At 40.5% G+C, this 22,026-nt stretch overlaps 1 long non-coding RNA gene across 1 annotated transcript; it reads right to left on the minus strand.

Annotated features, from left to right (window-relative positions):
* Positions 1 to 17,496: 17,496 nt before the first annotated feature.
* Positions 17,497 to 21,667, minus strand: LOC110688920. The gene is made up of 4 exons (XR_002504706.1): positions 21,240 to 21,667; positions 20,954 to 20,995; positions 19,724 to 19,892; positions 17,497 to 17,945 (listed from the first exon to the last, which is right to left on the minus strand). It is a non-coding gene; the product is annotated as an uncharacterized LOC110688920 (long non-coding RNA).
* Positions 21,668 to 22,026: the final 359 nt, after the last annotated feature.

The following is a 22,026-nucleotide window of genomic DNA, read 5'->3' on the forward strand; positions in this document are numbered from 1 at the left end:
GTGCGGGGATACACACCGTGACACGGTGTCAGGCTGCGTACAATTACCCTTCTTTTTTTTCATTTGTTGTCGCTGCTGCTGTCGCCGTCACCTGAGGTCGCCGCTGCTTCTTCCGGAGCTCTGCCACCATCCCAGAATCCCCTGACACGAAAAACGTTCACCGTGCCGCGACTTTTAGCCACCATGTCATGGTGGTTGCTGCTGCCTTATTTCGGGTTTTTTGAGCTATTTTAGCTCAAATTTCCACCAAGTTCACTCCAATTTTTCGCTAAATTCTTGATTTTTGATTTCTCACAAGGATCTATGTATGTTTCTTTTGCTTTGTCTTAAAATTTATTGTAAATTCCATATTTGCTTGAAACCCTAAAAAAAAAATCAAATTGGGGGTTTTTAATTTTGAGGTTCCATGTCAAAATCCTTGCTATGAATTGACTTGTATATGGATGTATGTGTGTTTGTAAGCAATTTGAGACAAGTTTGTGTATTTTGGTGAGGAATTAAGCAAATCACCATTTTTGGTACTACTTGTGTGAAATGGTGTTCTTGTTGTTCATGTTGTTCTTTTGCACTTGAAATGATGATATATTGGTTATAGATCTTGTAAATATGCCATGATGTGCCAATTTATCGTTCTTGTGCAATTTTGAAACATGTTTTGTTTTGTGTATGTACTACATTGTCATGGAGAACATAGTATCATGCAATTAGGAGAACATAGTATTAGTTCGTCATGGAGAAACTAAATACTAGAAATAATTCCATTATTTTGCTAATTTTTGGCCTTGAGGTAAAAATTTTGCGTATAATAGAAAATGTCACTTAAGGTAACTGTTAAGCCGCTTTTGAATAAATAACTAAATAACTTGGGAAATGATGCTAAGCATTTAGATTTTTATTTTTGTAATAGCATGCCTAGACAACGGGATCGCGATCTTTCTACTCGTGGTCGGCGTCAGGCTTTTCGGGAGGACACTCCCACAGTTCCTGAGGGCATGGACGACGATGCCCTAGAGACCGATCCTCACCCTTTTTCGAGTAGGGGCAGGTGGGTTCCACCTCCGTGGTCGCCAGATGAGTTGGTTTTCTGCTATGAGAACCACGTTTCTCACCGTCCACTTCCCGGCATAGTCGATGGCACGTTTCGCCATCATGGATCCGGAGCTGGAGATTTGGTTCCTCGACTTTATGGGATTATCACGAGGGACCCTGTTAAGAACGCCTTGTGGGAATCTACTGGTAAAGTAGGTTTTTAATCGGCGGTCGTAGGGTTTTGCAGCCCCTGGGGTTGTGGCCCGACAACCGTTCGCGCGTTGTTGGAGTATTTTTGGGATACTACCAACACTTTTTAATTTTCTTGGGGGGAGATGACAGTGACCGCTCTGGATTTTAGCAAGATCAGCGGTCTACGCTTCACCGATCGGGTCGTCCGACTATTTTCTGACCTTAGTTGAAGGGGGCCGAGGTAGCAGATTTGTTAGGTCCGGTTGTTCAGCATATCAGGACTTAGCCAGTGCCTTGAGGTGGTCCTAAGAGCGGGCGATCATAGTTGGCTTCTGTTCTGGCCTGTGGCTTTGACATGGATGAGACATCACCTGCGCAGCGAGTGCGGATCTTCATTTTGATTCTCATTTCCAAGACTCTTTCTCCTGATAGGAGTTTTCGTGCACTCGTTTGATACCTTCTTTCTTTGGTCAATATAAGTGAGATAGGATCCTTTAGTTGGGCCAACCTTGGATATGCCAATCTTCTCTTGTCGCTACGTCATGGCTGTAGGCAGCTGAATGACCAGGCCCCTGTCACTGTCTACGGTTTATGGAGAGTCGTAGAGGTGACGATCTTTCCTCTTCTTGTTTTTTTTAATCCGTTTGACTCATGTGCTTAGAGACTTTCATTGCAACTATGGTTCTATGAGTACTTTTTGGGATTGGCCCCTTGACGACGTCGTGGAGCGGTCCATGACCTCCCTAGCGGAGCTAGCTAGCGTGATCGAGGCGAGTTACGAGTGGATTTTGTCCCTACGCTACGCGAGCTGCTACGTCGAGGCACCTCTTCTGTTGGTGTAAGAATTGATTTTGTAGCTTGTTATTCTCTACCTTGACGTTATTTTCGGCGTTTCATTGTAACTTTTTTATGGTTTTCAGGTTGCTATTGATATCCAGTATTGGCCTTGGGCTAGGATGACTGATCTTCCCGAGAGCTTGCAACTTTCGGCGTACCGTACTGTTTTTGTTGGAACTGGACGCTTTGTTTGGTATCTTAGGGAGCGTGTTGTTCGTCAGCACAGTGATGATTGCTTTGTGGTGCCCTTGCCTCCGCCGGAGTCGATGCTTGACTCACGCTTGCTTAGGGAATTGATAAACAGGGGAGAGCGCTACACTTTTCCTTGGCAGGACCTTGTGCGTATGGAGGGCGATTATTCACAGGACTTTCTTTCCTCTTTGGATCCTCCACCCCGTCTTCCCGAGGTATGATTTCTTTTGAGAATTTTGTCTCTAGTCTCTGTTTAAACCGTCGAATAACCTGGTTATTCGATCGTATTTTCAGACGATTGTTCACCGCGTAGGGAAGATTGAGGTCTCGCCTCAATTCGTCCGCTACCCGAGGCCGATCGGTATTATAGAGGATCATATTGCTGACGCGCTAGAGGGTTTCAGACAGGCGTAGGAGTCTTTGCCTGATGTGTTTGAGCCGGTAAGCTTTTTGGCACATTATTCATCCTTTTTAATACCGCTTGTTACTGATTTTTCTTTGCTTTGTTCTCAGCCGACTCACCCGGAGATGATGGGATTCATGAAGCTGGGTGACGTATTTAAGTACTGCATCATCAAGCTTCGGCGTGGTGTGAGTTGTCAGGGCGGTTCTGGCGATGTTCTTGAGGTATGTTCACTTCTTCTTTTTTTTCATTTTTACCATTTGTTCTATCTTGCACCATTGACATCTTTTGATTTTTTGTCTTTCAGGAGCGACGGAGGTCCCGCTCGCGTTCAAAGCATAGAGGCTCGGACGAGGGGGAGCCTATTCGTGGCAGACGATCTCCTGAGGTTCGCCGGCATTCTCAGTCTCAGTGGGAGCCTCGGCTTTCTCGGCCGTTTCAGGAGGCTGAGTGGCAGCAGCCTCAGCCTTCCCAGCCATTCCAGCACTTTCAGGGTCAGTGACAGCGACATTCATCTTCACAGTCTTCACAGCCTGAGTTCAGGCCAGTCAACCTGTGGATCAGGGTTTATACTTAGTTCCATTGTCTAGGGCGCTTCCTCCACTGGTGCCTGACTTGATTTCAGTTCCAGTGTCTGGGACGATGCCTCCACCGATGATGGCGGGACTCTATGGTTCACCGCTCCCGTATTCATAGGCCGGAGATGACAATGATCCTCACTCTTCTAGTTCTATAGATTTTTGACCGAGGGTTTTTATTTTATACTTTGGTTGATGACACTTGACGCTGCTTATGCATCATGATTCACTTTGTACATTATTCATAGTTTATGCATTTATTAGTGTGTATTAGTGTGTGCTTGAGACTCATTGTGTGTGATTGTGTATTTATTAATGACGTGAAAAAACGTAAGTGGAGGGTACCGACCTTCCCCAAAAGAAAAAAGAAATAAAAAGAAAAAAAGGGACAAGGTTTACAACTCCTCCAAAAATAAGAAGGAAAAATAAAAATAAGCATGGAAATGGAACAAGTTTTACAACTTCCCCAAAATAAAAGGGAAAATAAAAATAGAAAAATAAAAAAATAATAATAGAAATAAGAATAAAGTAATAATAAATAATAAAATAAAATAATAAATTATAAAGATAAATAGAAATAAGAATAAAGTAATAATAATAAAATAAAATAATAAAGATAAAAAAATAAAATAAAAATAAAAAAATAGATGGAGAATTTTATTAGGAATGAAACTCTCGAAAAACAGAATTAAAAGATAAACGGTGAAGACAAAACAATAAAAATCCGGATAAAAATAGGTGAAGGATAAAAAATGAAAACGCGTGGGCACCGCGACACGACACCGTACACCGTGTCACGGCAAAGTCTGTCGTATCGCGGCATAAATTCCCGTGACATGGTGGAAATTCCTTTGTCACGGTGCGCGTATTCTGCAACAGTGTGGTTTGCGCGTATAGAAAGATAGATTTTGAGTATTTCTAAGCGTTTTTGCTATAAAATAGGACCAGTATATTCGTGATATGCATAATTTCGAAACATAAAATAACTAGAATTTCATATTTCAATAATAATGTCTCAGAATTTTGATAATACATTGCGCGACTGGTCTTATTCTTTGACCAATGCTAACAATAGAGAGCTAGAATTGTTTCATATCAAAGGCTTATTAGCTTTGAGACATGTAGTGATTGAACATAATTTTCTTAGGGCAACTTAAGACTATTGGAGTCCAGAAACACATTGATTTAAATTTGATTACGATGAAATTTGTCCCATGCCGGAGGAATTCAGTGCCATCTTTGGTTTCCCTGCCAGAAATCTCATTTCCATGCCTACCCTACGTTAGTATTATTACATAGACTTTGAACGCCATCTGAATCTGACAGATCCAGATTTAAATAAAATTGTGTGTGGTAATGAGGTAGATTTAGAAAAACTTGCGAATTTGTATTTCAATCGCCCTATCTCTAAGTCTTATCATGTATACCATAGAAGGGCTTATATTTTTTTGCATGTTTAGCAAGATTTTATTTGCAAACGGTAGTTTAGGACATGCTTGTTTAGCATCTGTGCTTGAACATGTTGAATCTGGGAGATCTCCAATGCCTACGTGCCTTGGAGAAATTTTGTGCGGCCTTGACGAAGCAAAAGATGACCGGAAAGCCGTCAAGAAGGCCTCTCTAGTACTGTTGTAGGTAAAAACACTCTCTGAGTAGCCCCTGTGACACAAAAAAGGCACCGTGTCATGGTGCTTTTCTGCCGTGACACGTTGCATTTTGTCGTGTCACGGTGGGTTTCTGCATTTTTTTTTTTTTTTTTGAAAACAAAAATTCTTCGACTGATTTTTTTTATTTTGCAGATTTGGTTGATGGAGCTTTTAGAAATTTTTGAAGCCCTTGACGATATTGAAAAATCTGGTCTCAACGATCTAGTCTGCAGGAAGAAAAATTACTTTGTGAACATGTCATATGAAGATTGAAAGAATTTCTTTGCAAAGAGAGAATTTTCCATTCGGTGGGTGGTGCCTTGGTAGAGGCTTACTAGGATGGTTGGCACGAATGATACTCTGTATTGCCGTGTTCCTAGTATCTCAAGACTGACTTTTTACTATCCTTCTCGACTGATGCGACAGTATGGACTTGAACAAGTAGTTCCACGCTATAACGATAGTCCTTGTGAAGTATCGTTGCATGAAAGTCACGTTCAAAAGTACGAGGCTTATAAGCTTATTGGATTGAAAGACCTTTGTGGACCGTTTCTGCAAGTAACCAAGCTCTTCCTCCCTTAGCTAGTGCATACAAGGCATAGTTGAATCCTAGAAGTAAAAGGGATCGAGTCGGATCACGCAACTTTGATGTGAAGGGACGTCTTGGAAGTAAGAAGGCGCCTCCTAAAGATTGTCTAGGTCTGAGAACACAAGGAATTGAGTTTAAGACTCCTATAATGCCTAAAAAGAAGAATTATGTGAAAGGAAAGGGTAAGGAAAAGATGATTTATAGAGAAAAGCAATCAAAGAATTCTAAAAAAGGTGAAAGGGGTGAAATTTCGACTAGGGGTGTGACGGTTCGGGCTACAAAAGACACATTAATGGTGAAGGTCGTCCTAGTTGAAAAAGAGAAGGAGGTTTCTAATGTGAAGAAGGATTAGATCAATATTGCTTTGCTTATATGATTTATAATTTTTATTTTTAAAATAAGGCGCATGATGCCAATAATTGCAGTCACATTTATTTCAATAATAATAGCATATTTATTTTCGCCTTAAATAAAAATTACAATGACTTTTTTTTAATTTTATTTCATATATCCTAGTCAAGAAGTCGGACGCAATGAAAGAATAATAACAAATGTCAAACAAATAATAGAATTCGCAAAGTCCAGTTTTACTGCGCCACGGAACAATAAACCACATGCCCTCACCCTCTATTCTCTTGAAAGTCTGGCAAAGCGTTTCAAGTTTTGATCGATATTTGCGGAGTTGATTATCCTTCTCGAAAACGAAGATATTGCCCAGAGAAATTCTTTTTTAAGAAGATTTCTGAGAGGGACTAAAGAAAAGAGGATAGGACTTTTTACCGCTAACGAGCTAGACTCAGCATCAGGAGAAAAGTTAGACGAGGTCCCTTCAGGCTTAGCGCGCGATATGCCGACGACTTACTATTGGGAATCGTGGGTGCCCAATACCTACCCGACTTCAAAGCTATCATAGAGATCGGGTAGAGAATTGAGGATGGAATCCAATCAGACGTATTCCAAGACAAGTCCTCTAACACCTCAAACAGGTATAGGAGTCACAACAACTCCAGGAATTAACACACTTTCTGGTCGTCCCTCCAGCACACGGGGATCGGCCCTACGCGCCGAGGACGAAGCATAGAGGTTACTTTAGCCTGTTGTACTGGAGTGCTTCATCGTCAAAAGAACAACAATGGGTTGTAGCATTTTATATTGATTTGTCTAGAGGATGTAAAAGAGGGCTTTCTCATCTAAAGGGAGGGGTGAGCTTTCTCACTATAGAATTCGCACTACGAACGAAAGACCAACGAGGATTCAGGAGGAGAAGGAGTAGGGGCTAGCTTTCAGGCTTTGACTTATAATAAAGAAGGAGAACTTGGAAATCGCGAACCTGCTGCTCGCTCGTGGCTTATGCTAATGCGACTCGGGAATGAGGGAAGACCACGACCTAACCAAAGCTCCATTGCTTGCTTTGGCAGCCGCATTTTAGTGTCCAAAGAACCCTCTATCTGGCACCTCCAATACGACATAATGTGCTAAAGCGTCGTATAGGATATCGAGCATGAATTGCCTAAAACCCATAAGGATGGTACCAATTGTTTCAAGTTTGAATAGATAGAGGACTAGCTGTTTAACAAATTTGCCCCAGTAAACGGCGGCAGTAACTCTAACTGTCCGCCGGGGGGCTTTGGCTAGGTGGAAAAGCTCAACTCAAGGCCTCCCGCGACATCCTTCCGCATTGGCGGCGAGTGGAGTGCTGACTGGTTGACAGAGAGAGCTCCTGGCTTCATTGCTCAAAGTGCGATACATTTATACAAAACTTCTATCTCGAGCACACGCAATGGAGCCGTAGACCCAACTATATTTGAAAATTAATTGGTTATCCATAAAGAGAAAGAAAGCTTTCTTGTAGTTCCGCTTCTTGCTCAAAAATGAAGAAAGACTTGTCCGAAATCACCGGTTGGGTTGGTCCGTGGTTCTTAGCTGCTTTTCGTCTCCTTCGCCTCTTTCATTTGTTATAGGGAGGCTAGACATTCGCGGGGGGGTTTTCCCGGTCTTCTGAACTTCAAAGCGTGTAGTTTAGGGGTGCGCTTCTTCCAGAACCTATACTTTGTTCTGCAAGAATGGCTTTCTCTGATAGAGGCTCGCTTCGCTTTTGTTGCACCGGAGCTTGCTGCTTTTCATTTTGTTAGGAGTAGGTGCTTGCTGCTCGCTCGCTGTCTACTAAATGAGCCTTCACTGCCCGCCTGCCCCCTATCTTTACTTTAATCTTAAGTAAAGTGAAGTAAAATGAATGAAGTGAACAGCCCAACCTTTGAAGCTTTGCCAGGCAATCGGTATCGATTGTTGAAGCCAGGGCTTCAACCTAATTCCAAAACACCTACCCTTCGCCTGGCGGCTAAGCTCGGAGGCGCCTCTGGGATTACTTCCAATCCCTAAACGTGCTCAACTTCCTAGTACCGGTGAACCAGATGGCCGCGGCGATAGAATCTGGGACGGAGGACTCGTAGTATCTCTCTAGATCTGGAAAAAGCGAAAGACCCCCTAACGTAATTCGAATGGAGGCTGACTGTTGAGCCCTCGAATTCAGGACTTCTAGGCCCTACCCCGTCATCCGACTTTGATGGACGACGTGTTCAATGCCAAGCCAAATTTGCTCTCAGTTGCTAAATTTACCCACTCACTTCTCTCTCCTTAACATCTAATACCATTTCCCTGCCACTCTGCCTGTTTTCTTGTGGCCGAGTCGGGGCATTCTTCACTCCTGTTACAAGGTAGCCGTAGAGGCTTCCCATACTGACCTTCCAGTTAGTTCCCTGTTACCAGATGATCCCGAACGATGTATTTTCTTTTCTGATGAAGGCTTGAGGCTCGAGAGACCTAAACTTCTTAGCGGATTTTGTCTAATAAGAAAGATCATTCGGAAAATAAAGTTCGATAGTAACATACCTTTTTTTTTCTTTTTTGGAATTCCACCGTGCCACGGTGGAAACTGTCGTGACACAGTGGAACTCCCCATGGCGCGGTAAATTTTTTTTTTATATGCAATTCCACCGTGGCACGGTGGAAATTGCCATGCGACGGTGTATGCTGATGTGGCGCGATGGGCGTTGAACTGGCGCAATGTATGATTTTCTTGATTTTAGCTCCGGTTTGTCGTAGCGCAATGCTGAACTGGCGCGTGTATTTGATCGACGGAGGAAGGATTTTATTTTTTTAAAGTGGCCTAGCCCCCTTGAAGGGTTGCCTACATATCTATAAAAAGGAATCAGGCCAAACGTAGCTCTATTGGGTCATGAACCCATGCAACTAGGCATAGAATTTCTTGAGTTGAACCAAGTTGGTTAAATTGTGGAAACTGTTACCGTCCATATCTACCAATTGTGCCGCTCCACCAGAGAAGATGGATTTAACAATGTACGGACCTGACCAATTTGGTCTAAATTTTCCTCTTGGATCCAACACATTTTTGCGAAGTGCTTTAAGCACCAAGTCACCTTCCTTGATGTTCCTAGTCTTGACTTTTTTTATTGAAATGTCGCGCCATACGCTGTTGGTAGGTTTGGACATGATGCAAAGCTGCCAAGCGTTTTGATGGTGCGGATGAATTCATGCCACCAAATGTACGGACCTGACCAATGAATTTTTTTTATATGATATTTTTCTCAATGAATATCATCCGCACCATCAAAACGCTTGGGGACATGATGCAAAGCTGCCATACACTAAATTTTCCACACTTTCACTTCATTCGATTATGACTCGACGTGAAAGGTACTCATCACCAGGTTTGGTTTTGGGGAGACACAAATGGGTGTCTACAGTACCTCATAGCGGCATATGATATTTTTCTCAATGAATTGAGCTACGTGTTTCGCCGTTAGCTTAGCATATGAGGCAGCTTCGACCCATTTGGTGAAATAGTCGATTGCTATGAGGATGAATTCATGCCCCCTTGTCCTGGTGGCGTTATTTTTCCAATGATGTCGATACCCCAAGTAGAGAAAGGCCATGGAGAAGTATATGTGTAGAGAAGCGAAGGTGGAACGTGCTGTAAATTTGCATAAACTTTACATTTCATACATTTCTTGACGTATTCGTGACAATATCTCTCCATGGAAGTCCAATAATAACCTTGTCGTTGAATCTTCTAGACTAACATCTTAGCATTCATATGCGTTCCACATATGCCGGCATGAAGGTTTTTCATGGTTTTGTGTGCTTCTTTCTTGGCTATGCATAAGAGATTTCTCCCTAGTGCAGTCCTCTTGTGGAGTTCTCCCCTAATGAGCACATACTGTGAGGCCAGGAGCCTCAAAGCACGGCATGCCCTATTATCAGTATTAGGAGGGTATTCTCCCTTTGTCACATAATTAAGGATATTTGTAAACCATGGTTTTTCATCTTCTTCTTGTGCTTCTTGTTCATCATCAAGTGTGTGAGCATAAGCCGGCTCATATCTTCTTTTTATGGTCAATGGCGACATTCTGATTGTGTCTGTTGGAATTCACACCATTGATGCTAATTTTGCCAGTGCGTCAGCAAACTGGTTTTCTTCTCTAGGCAAGTACGTATATTCCACTTCATCTAGTTGCTCCGTGAGAGTTTCCAGATGAGCTTGATACGTAGCGAGACTTTCACTTCTCACTTTCCATCTCTTGGAGATCTGGTTAATAATTAGTGATGAATCACCATAGATTCTGAGCTTCTTAATTCCCAAGGCCACAGCTGTTTCTAATCCCAAGATGCATGCCTCGTACTCTGTGGCGTTGTTGGTGACATCAAAGTGGAGCTTCATGGAAATTGGGATATGCTCTTCATTGGGTGTTACGAGCAAGACCCCTACACCACAACCTTTTTGGTTTGAGGCTCCGTCAAAGTAGAGCGTCCAGCTATCATCTTCGGTCATGAGTAAATCTTCGTTAGGGAAATCGTACTCATCTTCTTCTTTCTTAACTTCTTCTAGCGGAAAATCTGCTAAGAAGTCAGAAATTGCAGAACCTTTGATGGCTTTTTGTGGTACAAATTTCAAGTCAAACTGAGCAAGGTTGACTATCCACCTTGATAATCTGCCATTGAGTGTTTCTTTTTCGAACAAGTACTTGAGAGGATCCATCTTGGACACGACATGCACAGTATGAGTGAGCATTTAATGTCTTAATTTCTATGCGGCCCACACAAATGCGAGACACAACTTTTCAAGTGGTGTGTATTGTGTCTCATATCCTTGAAGCTTATTGCTCAAATAGTAAATTGCATTCTCCTTGCTTTCGATCTCTTGTGTTAGCATTGCCCCCATTGTTTCTCTTGTGACCGTAAGGTAGAGTCGAAGAGGAAAGTCGGGCATTGCTGGCGCAAGCACGGGTGGGTTTGCCAGGTACTCATTGATTTTGTCGAAAGATTTTTGGCAATCATCATCCCATGTGACTGGGAAATTTTTCTTAAGCTTCTTGAATATAGGTTCACATATCACCGTGAGTTTTGATATGAACCTACTTATATATTGCAGCCTTCTAATGAAGCCTCGAATTTCTTTCTCATTCTTGGGTGGTAGCATGGCCATGATCGCTTTGAATTTTGTGGGATCTATTTCAATCCCTCGAGAACTGATCACATATCCAAGTAGTTTGCCTGACGTGACTCCGAATGCGCACTTTGCTGGATTTAATCTCATGTTGTACTTGCGGAGTCTTTCAAAGAACTTGCAAAGTGCAATGATGTGGCCTGGACGATCTTTTGACTTGACGATCATATCATCAACATAGAACTATACCTCTTTGTGCATCATATCATGTAACAATGTTGTGGCTTCTCTTTGGTAGGTGGCACCCGCGTTTTTCAACCCAAATGGCATTACCGAATAGCAATATGTACCCTATTGTGTGATTAATTTGGTTTTCTCCATGTCTTCCTCGGCCATTAATACTTGATTATATCCGGCGTAACCGTCCATGAACGATAAGAGTGCATGGTTTGCTGTGTTATCGACCAGAATGTCAATGTGAGGTAGAGGGAACCCATCTTTCGGGCTTTCTTTATTGAGGTCCCTATAATCAACACACATTTTGACCCTTCCATCCTTCTTCGGAACTAGAACCACATTTGATATCCATTCTCGATACTTGGATACTTTGATGAAACTTGCAGTCAATTGCTTTATGGTTTCTTCTTTGATTTTGAGAGCCACATGCGGTTTCATACGGTGCAGCTTTTGTTTGATAGGCTTCATACCTGGAATGAGTGGTATTGTATGATGAGCTATATCCCTATAAATTCCTGGCATATCTTGGTATAACCAAGAGAATACATCAACAAATTCACTAAGCATGTTAATTAGCTCTTTGCGTTCGTCTTGACTTAGTGTTAATCCAATTTTTACTTCTTTGATAGTCGTATCATTGGTAATATTAACTGTTTCTGTATCTTTAATGATCGTTGTTTTATTTTCGTGTTCTTCCATTGCTTTTATTATTTCTTTGTCATTTTTATCATTAGCAAAGCAATATTGATCAGGGTTAGGGGAATGACACGTATCGTAAGCAAAGGTACTCACTTTATTGAATTCATTGGTCATTACATCAAGGAGGGCAAGGTCAGCTGCGACTTGGCCGGAATTATTTGGGATAGAAAGAGGAGACTCAACAAGAGACTCAGCATTAGACTCTATAGCAGAAAGAGGGTTGGCCTGATATTCTAAAGACTCGTCTACAAACTTAGACTCTAACTCGGACTCGGACCTAGACGACTCAGATTCATCAAACATAGGACCTTCGCCAGCGGTCACTTCCAACTTCTCTCCACTTGGCGTAGTGATCTTCACCGTCTTCCGCCATCCCTTTGAAATATTATCGGCCTGGACGATTAACTCAGAGGGGTCAAAATCCTTGCTTGATATAACAGCTTGAATGAGCTCGGAATCATCTTTGCAGACAGGCTTGGATTCATTCTTTTCTAGTCCAAAAAGAAGATTAATGTTTAGATCATCAGAGCTTGGACTAGCTGGTTTCTCCATTGTGAAGATTTCATCGCCTTCATCGACAAAGTCACAATCAAGGAACATCTCGAACTCTGGCTCACGCTTCCCATCGTGGACGAAAGGCTTAGGGAATTCATAACATGAGAAGTTTCCCCCTTCTTTGATATACTGGCCATTGAGAGTGAATGGATATGGGTCCATAGCCATTTCCGTCTTCATGATTTGAGCATTATTGCGAGCCTTCATTTTCATGAGAGCTTGTTTCATATCTTCTTTTGTTGGCTTGGATCCCAAGCCAAAGGTATCCTTCTTAAGTGCACCAGGATGGCCCCAAAGTTCAGCCACTTTCTTTTTGAGTCCGAGGGTCATTCCAGGGAAATCATTGGTATTTGAATAAGGATCAAAGTCAAGGTGACACTTTTCCTCTTCTTCGATCATGAAAACATCATCCAGCAAAAACCCCCAGAGATCGTCATCTTCTTCGTCATGTTCGACATGGACGATGGGAGTATCGATAACTTAAATGCGCATAAGGGAGGCATCAATGGTAATTGGAACCCCTCCAACTATGGCTTTTACTTTTTGGTGCAACGACGATGGGATCGCCTTTAGCTCATGAAGCCAAGGACGACCTAACAGCAGATTGAAAGAAGCCTTAATGTACACCACCTGAAACTTGGTGCGACGTTCAATGGCTCCAGTAGTTATGTTTAGCATGATAGCACCCACGGCTTGACGACGAGTATTATCGTAAGCACGAATCCCTTGAGTAGAGAGAGTCAATTCTTCATTTTTTATGCCCAACTTTTTTGCAGTGCGGAGTGGGCATAAATTGATTGCAGAGCCATTATCAACCAGACTCATAGGAACATTCATCTGCCTACACACCACAGTGAGGTGCAAGGCCTTGTTATGTTGGTCCCCTTCCAGGGGCAGATCCTTGTCAGAGAAGGAAATCAGATTGCTAGTACTTGGCAATTCAGTAGTAAGAAGGTTGATCAGTCCTTGAGGAGTCATATCATCATCAACTCCTATTTTCACCAGAGCATTCATCACAGCCTTTCGATGCTCGTGAGAGGTGTCCAAAAGCTTCCATACATTCATTTCCACCTTGGTCTTTTGTAGTTATTTGACCACATCGTTGTTCACAAGGTCGATGGGATCAACTATTGGTTGTGATTGCGGTGGAGGTGGAGGTGGACTAGGCTATTGCAACCGTCCACTTTTGGTGAGAACCTTGACCTCAAGGTCTCCCCAAACATCCTCACTTGTGTCAAGAGACGAACAGGCTATATCTTTGAGATAGACGTCTTCATCGTCACTATCCCAAATTCCATTTACTTCTTCATAGTTCGAGACAAATACAACTTCCGGCAGAGGTTCATTCACAGATTGAATGAGTATTGACGGATCAAAGGAGACTTCATCTCCCATGATAGCCAAAGTATCAGAAAGAGGACCTGTTTGAATATTAGGCTTCTTGTCCCCTAGAGGACAGGAAGTTGATTAGCATCAATCAGCTCTTGGATCGCATCCTTCAAGCTCCCACACTTCTCATAAGTATGACCCTTGCCTTGATGAAACTTGAAATGACCATTGGGGTCATAGCTAGCAGTTCTGTTCTCTGGTCGAGGTTCTGGAAAAGGTCCAATTGGCATAATCAGTCCTTAACTATGCAAGCGATCAAAAGCAGCATCGTAAGTCATTCCCAAAGGCGTGTACACCCTCCTTTTCCTTTGGAATCTTTGAGGGGGAGCATTAAGAGCCAGCACATCATTGATATTGACATTGTTGGTAGCATTATTAGGCTTGGAAGACGAAGAATAAGGAGTGTCGTTCTTCTTGTTTTTCCAAGTTTTGTTGTTATTATTGTTGCTAGTAGCAGTCTTCTTCAGTTCATCTTCGATATTGATTCTAATATCGTACACAGATTCGAAGGTACTCAAGCAGAAACTTCAAATGTTGCTTGTACTTATGAGTCAAATTTGCAATAAACAGGCGAACCATCTCTTTCTCCTTGGGAGGATCCACCAAGAGCGCAGCTGTTTATCTCCATCTGCTTAGGTAAGTAGTGAAGCCTTCATTCTCCTTCTGTTTGAGAATGGAGAGTTCACGTTCAGAAGTCTTGGTCTAGATGTTACACTTGTAACGATTCATAAAGCTTTCAGTAACGTCCTCCCAGGTTGCAACATGTTTGGATTCCAGAGAATAGAACCACTGTTGACAGGCATGCTCCAAGGAAAGAGGGAACACAGTAGGGAAGAGTGTCACATCTAATCCTTTAAGAGCCATAGTCGTAGAAAAGGCCTTCAAGTGGAAAAGCGGATTATAGGTAGGCTTGAACTTGGGAATGTCAGCAGTGGAAAACATCTCAGGATGTTTGTCTCTTATGGACGAAGAGGTGACAGGTTGCTCCACATAAGTGAACTCTTCAGAGATCTTACTCATGTGTTCCTTGATTTTGTCCATTGCAGCGGCAGTGACATTTTTTTTATTGTCTTGCTCTACCGTGTTGACTCTAGCGGTGAGTGTTTGCATCATGTTAGACAACATCTCAATTTCTTGTTGATATTCTCGATATCTTCCTTAGTAGCCATTGGTTGAAAGTAGACTAGAGATAGATCTTGTGGAGATGATTGTGGTGGTTTCCTTGTACGCCTCTTTGGTATAAGAGGTTGTTGAGGTATTGACTCGAACTGTAACAATCTACCCCTGCTTCTTGACCAAGTACTGTGACACCGAAACAAACACACCTTGAATGACCAAACTTAACCTTAACCCATCCGGAAATAAAAAGAAATTTATTTTGAATTTTGAAATTTACTTTATTTTTATTTTTTTTCTAAAAAAAGTATGGGAGGATACCATCCGACTTACTCCGAAAAAAAAACAAAAAAAAAACGACACAAGACCACCCTAAAGTACGGTCATGAAATGGTGCACGACTAACTGAAAAGTGTGTGAACACGACATGTGAGTGATTACGTGAAGGTTATGGACACGTGTTATGACCATACAGCTAGTCAGGACACCAAACTAGACATACGAACCACATAAGCATGCACAAAGACCAAAAAAGATGACTGGACAGACCTCCTGGGCACCGTGTCACGTTGCTGACTATCGTGACATGGTACAGTGCACCGTTAGACGGGGCTATGCACCATGTCACGGCATTGCACACCGTGGCGCGGCAGACCTGCTGTGACACGGTGCGCTATTCTAGGCCTAAATTTGTGTAATTTCTAGATTTTAATAAATTTTTAATCCGTACTAATTACTATGTGGAAATAAAAAACCCTCGGTCATGGGTGATACAAAAAGAGCAAACACATGAGGGTTAGCACCAAATAAACATGTAGCATTTAGTCACGATGTAAAATGAGTTCGCAACCTAAGGTCAAGATCTATATTCAACTATTGGTCAAGCTTTGGGTGTCAAAAAGGGTACCATGGTTAAGAGTTTGGACACGTTAGCAAGGCAACCTCTCTTGAGGGTGTATGCCAATGGGCGGCTCTGCGAGTTTGTGATGTAATCGAACTCGACTGCATGGTTTGGGTGGATTTAATAACTCGGATGATTCCTTATTGCCATGAGCGTTTTTGGGTTGATAGAGCTTAAATCCCCTGGGGCTAAGACGCATGTAGAACACACACGTTTTTTCTGAAAAATCAAAGGAAGTTGACTGTGAGAAGAGAAAACAAGCCACCGGACTGATCTTAGGACTGTCGTGACACGGCAGGGATCACCGTGCCACGGTGCTGCACACCGTCAGACGGTGTACTGCACCATGACACGGAAGATTCTGCCGTGGCACGACAGTCAGAAAATCTGACTGGTGCCCTGTTTTCCTTCGAACGCTATCAAGTTTTCAATTTTTCCTACAGCACAGACCTATTTGCGACGTTAAAACGTCTATGGTTATGCAAAAATGCCAAATTAATCACAGGAATATTTTTCAAGAATCTTTCAAGTCTCATCCACTCATCTTAATTAAATACCGATCACTCAAATCGATAAATAACCAAGAATCCTCCCCAGTGGAGTCGCCAAATTGTAGGTGTCACTCGAAGTTCGCCTACGTTAAGCATGTGGTGAATATGCTTGGCACTCATAGGGAGTGGGAATTGATATTACAATTAGGGACAAAGCAAATTAGGGAGCCGCCAACAAGTTTTTAAGGAACTTGTAAACCGTTCACAGATCATTTAAGGCAACCACAATTAAGGGACAACGAAGGCAACATTGATTGACCCGTGAAGGTTACAACCCATTCATAATCCATGAGATTACTAACTCCATATGGTTAGGAACCACGAAAGGAGGATCGGGGATGACGGTACGAAGTGAGTCATGGAGTCACATTCGCCCGTATTGGCCTCTACTCGATTCTTATAGTGAAAAGTGATTCCTGTGATCTCAAAGGCATACAAACAAAATATTCAATTTGCTCCAAACTATTATTAAGCTAAATTGGTTTAATATTAATGCAACATATAAAATATTGTGATCACTTGAATTAATAACAAGATTAAAAAGGAACCTAAACCGATTGTCCAAATTATCTTATTAGGCGTGATTTTCAATTACATATTCCCTTTAACATGTAATATGGTGATCACAACAATAATAGAATAAACATTGATATTCACTAGTGGAAAAAAGGCCATCCGTAACGGGCAAAAAGGGCCCATCCGTAGCGGGCAGCGTCCATTACGGATGGCCATTATTTTTCGTAACGGGCACTGTCCGTTACGAATAATGGGTTATTCGTAACGGACATTTTAGGTGCCTGTTACGAATAAGGCCTTTTTTGTTCTAAAATAAGTCCTTATTCGTAACGGGCACCTGAAACGCCCGTTACGAATGACTCATTATTCATAACGGACACCTCAATTGCCCGTTACGAATAAGGTTTTATATTATATAATTAAATACTTATTTGTAACGGGCAACAAAAATGCCCGTTACAAATAAGTGCTTATTTGTAACTCACAACTCTCCTGCCCGTTACCAATAGTCATAAATTAATTTTTTTTGAATTAAATTTCAGCAGCACGTATTTATATATAATTAATTAATATATTAATTATAACCTATTATAATAAACCTATTCCTGTAAATAAACAATTATACTAAACAACCTTTCGTAAAAATTAATACAACATAATATCAAAATTTTAGTAAAACATTACAAATAAAGAATGCTTGCGATTTGGATTTTTTAATCCAGATCTTAGGGATCTACTGGGAGTTAAATATGTATAGTAAAACAAGACATGATAAAACCAAGGGATTATAATAGTACAGGAATTCCTGTGACACTTCAGTAGTTCAGACATCGACCAATCTTCCAGAAAACAGGACCAGGTTAAGGAGAACAGCTAGGACTCCATCATCTTCATAAGAAATGCAGTCTCCAAGGCCAACTCTTTACTTCACATGTACCTCTGTTCTCTTTAACTATCTCAATTGTTAAGTTAAGCAGAATAGGGCGAGCTGGGTAATATTGTACTTTCTCGGACACGTGCAACCCATTTTGCAGCTTCCCATACGCCAAATCTGATTTTTGGAGCAGGAAGGAGGCATAACATATAAAGGGGTTAGTGTTTAATATTATGCATCTGATTGACTGTTTAACAAAAATAACAAAGAGATAGAAATGAAAAAAAAAAAAAAACAAAAATGAACACTCAATAGCATAGCCACAGAACGACAATAAGAAGAACAAACAGAACAACTCCCCAATAACAATCACAGAAGCAACACAGCAGCGGCTGAGATGAACAGTAGCTGCTAGTGCATCAGAGAATACAGCAACAAAATAAGAATAATAATAACAACTGAAGCCAAAATCAAAAGCACAAACATAACAAGTATTACTTTGAGCCAAGGGAAAGAGTAGCAAGATATCAAAGGCACAAACATAAAGGAAAAACAATGTAGAAAATCAACCAAGCACTTAATTATGCATAGGAAACTGTATGCAAACTTCGGAATCTTCGTAATAAGAAAAGACTTCCCAGAACATTATGCATGGTAGCCTAGAAATTTAATCAGACCTGGTAACCACACACAAAGTCACTAACTGAAAGCTTCAAAACAATCAAGTCGGTAATTCGGCATAATTTACACCTAAATTAGCCAAGTTGATGATAGCAGATATTTCACATCACAATTCCTAAAATGGTTTAATCAAGTCAAATTCTATTTTCAAGAACACAAAACAGGAGAATTACCAAACTCTAAAGTCATATACTTTGTAAGCATTACACTCGAAAGTACAACAAAACTAAAGCTACATCGGCCAATTTCAAACATTAGCTAAAATGTAATTATATTTGGGAGATTAATGGTCAAAAATATCATCTAAAAAAACGCAGGTTGTAATTCAAACATGGAGTACTCGATATATATCAGGTAGTAAAATCATACATAACAAACCCAAGTGAGCATAGAAGCACCTTAAAAAGTTGTGAGGTTAAATTGGAGGTCCCTGGCTCATTATTACCCTCAAAAAATTGGTTCTACCACTAGTCTATGCCAAACTAGGGGACAAGGAAGAATGTTAACTGATAATTATTGGAAGCGAATGATTAATTCAGATGATCAAAAATTTTGGTGCTGTATTTCATATTTCCCAAATGATGACACTCCTCAAGATAGCCCTTAAACGAGCTAAAAAGTTAAAATAATTTTAAATTTATTCCAACTTATCCCAAAAAAGAAATTTACATATGATGAGTGAAATGCTAATTATTAATACATGTTATTCAGAGGTTAAGTCCTTCAATCAATAGCAGGATATAATTGGTCAAAACTTAATATTACAGTCTGCCTGACATACTTCAAAATTATTTTCTATCAGTGGTCACACTCCAAACTTGATATATGCACATGGGAATGTCAAAAAATACCAGGAACATTTCTGAAGCATCCCAGCCATACTAGCAGTCTACAGCATATAAAACCTAGTATTTTACACAAGACCAAGTAGCCCAGTCTAAACCTTATTTTTAACCCATGCTTGACAGGAATTTCCAGGCCCCTAACAGCCAATATTCAATAGGTTTCTAGCTGACCTGGTCAACTTATTCAGACCACTTTGGCCCATTATGTTAACATTTATTGTCAAAGCCCCACCCGCTGGATACAAATAAATCACAATACCAAGCACAAGCAATGTGATGACAACAAACATAGACATGCCAGTTAATTTCTCTATACAAAGTTCGGGCCAAGCCATTTACACAAATTGTGAACACCGAGAAACATAACTACTAATTAGTTAAGCCAAACAGACAATATAATTCAGAATTATACAATCAATGCAGATGTACCTTCCATCAGCTTGCTTGCTGCTTTCTCCTAAATCAACCAAAGGAGCATCAATAGCTACAAGCCCTTTACTAGATTCAGGTTTCGAGTTCTCTTGCGGCTTCATGCTTTGCAAGTACTCTTTGCAAGTCATCATTCAAAGCCAGGTCTTGGAAAAGCAGTGATTCATCCCTGAAACCAGAATGATGTTTAACTTCAGAGAACAACAGTCTAACTAATCTAACTTACAAGCACAAAAGTTGAGCAGATTATTAGATCTTTCAGAAGTTGCAACCGATCCCATCAGAAGAAGAAATATCAACTACACAGACACAAGTGCAATCTGTAGTACAAGTTAAGAGTAACTAATAAAACCTTACTACCACACCCTAATCATGCACATAATCAGCCTTTTATCAGTAGAGAGCTAAGCCAAAGGGCAAGGCAGAAACAGAGAGCAGAATAACTATAAAAGTATACACTTTAGCAGTTTCGCTTGATGAACAAAGAAAATGCACATACATGGATGATAACTCTTGTTACTGCAATTTTAGTTGGGAAAAAAACCATTTACAGATTGTTTTAAATAATTAACAAAATATCATGCATAGACGCCTAAATGAGCTAATTCTATCTTGGCAATAGGTTCTCTGTGCAATACATTAGCAATCAAATTTGATTCAATAATCATATAAAGCTAAAAAATTTCACATCATTTTAAGGATATGTGATTCTATTATCAAATTGGGCTCATAACCATCTCTATTCCTCCATGACAATTATTATCATTATCTTTTTAATAGTTATCACTAAATATTATCGTGTAAAATCTTTCAGGTTTGTTTCAACTATATTTCTAAAAAATATAAATAGAACATAATCAAAGATAATGATAAATAATAATCAAAGATTAACCTTATAGACACCTTAAAAAGAGAATGAAATTTCAAAACCAAATCTTGATGACAAGGGAGAATTGAAACAAAAAACTTTCGATTTCACAAGGCAATTTAACCAATTTCATAAGGCGATACAGCAATTTATAGGTCGATTATGCACTACTAATACAATATAATAAACAAATATAATGCAGTATAATTTAAACATTTGAATCATATTATTATTCAAAAAACCCTAAAATTAACAAATTCCAAGGTTCAAAAGCCAAATTCAATCAAACATACTGGAAATTAGGGATGATCCCCGATAGATGTTCATAAGCCAAATCAAATTTAATTAAATCAAATCAATACCTTTCTCGAGATTCTTCCATGTCAATTTCGCTTTCTTTCCTTCTGTTCAAAATCAAATTGGGGAAAATTGTTAACTTCTTCACCATTAATTAAAATTAAACCCTAAATTGCAAAAATTCAGCACAAAATATCCCAAAAATCCAGTACCCAGAAACTTAAATCAATTAAAAACAACATAAATTTCAAAAAATAAAGTTGAATCAACTCAGACAATCATCGTTTACCACATTCAAACTGATAAATCTTCCAAATTAATATTCGATGATTACAAAGAGAAAAATCCTACCTAGAATCAGTTCGTTCAACGACTTGGATCTAAGGATGAAGAAGCCTACGGGCTTGGTTGTTTTCAACGTCTGCCACAATCGACGCTAATCGACGCTAACCGGGTTCGGACCCTGGTCGAACCGGAGTGGGTTTTCAACAAGAGTTCCGTCACCGCCGGTTACACCTCCACCCAAAACGACGCCGCTTGAGAGCTCCTGTATGAAGCCGCCGGTTAAGTTTCTCGTCTCAAGATGAACACAATCGCTACTCAAGTATTGGAGAGGGGAGGGAAGGAGAGGAGAGGAGAGGTGTATGACGGGGAGGGGAGGAGAGGTGAATGACGGGGAGGAGAGGAGAGGAGAGAGAGAGAGGGAGTGAGCGACTGATGAGAGAAAGAGGTGAAACCCTAAAAAGCAAGTATTGGGCTCCTCTCATTATTTGGGCCAAGTTTGGGCATCTACGTGTAATATAGTATTCGTAACGGGCAAAGTACTGTCCATTACGAATACTTATTTATTATTAGTAAGGAAAAATAGGGCTTGTTATGAATACATTATATTCGTAACGGGCACTATTTTTCCCGTTACGAATAAATAGGTATTCGTAACGGACACTATTTTGTCCGTTACGAATATCTTAATTGTAACAGGCAAAGCTTTGTCCGTTACAAATAGCCTATTACGAATGAGATTTTTTCCACTAGTGATTGGAAGCAATTTAACAATAAATCCAACAATATAAAATCGCTAGAAAATAATAGAAATAAAAGGAACATAATTCTTACTTTGATTCTGTTTGCTTGCAAC

This window comes from Chenopodium quinoa, unplaced genomic scaffold (genome assembly GCF_001683475.1).
Source record: "Chenopodium quinoa cultivar QQ74 unplaced genomic scaffold, ASM168347v1, whole genome shotgun sequence".
NCBI classification, from domain to species: Eukaryota; Viridiplantae; Streptophyta; class Magnoliopsida; order Caryophyllales; family Amaranthaceae; genus Chenopodium; species Chenopodium quinoa.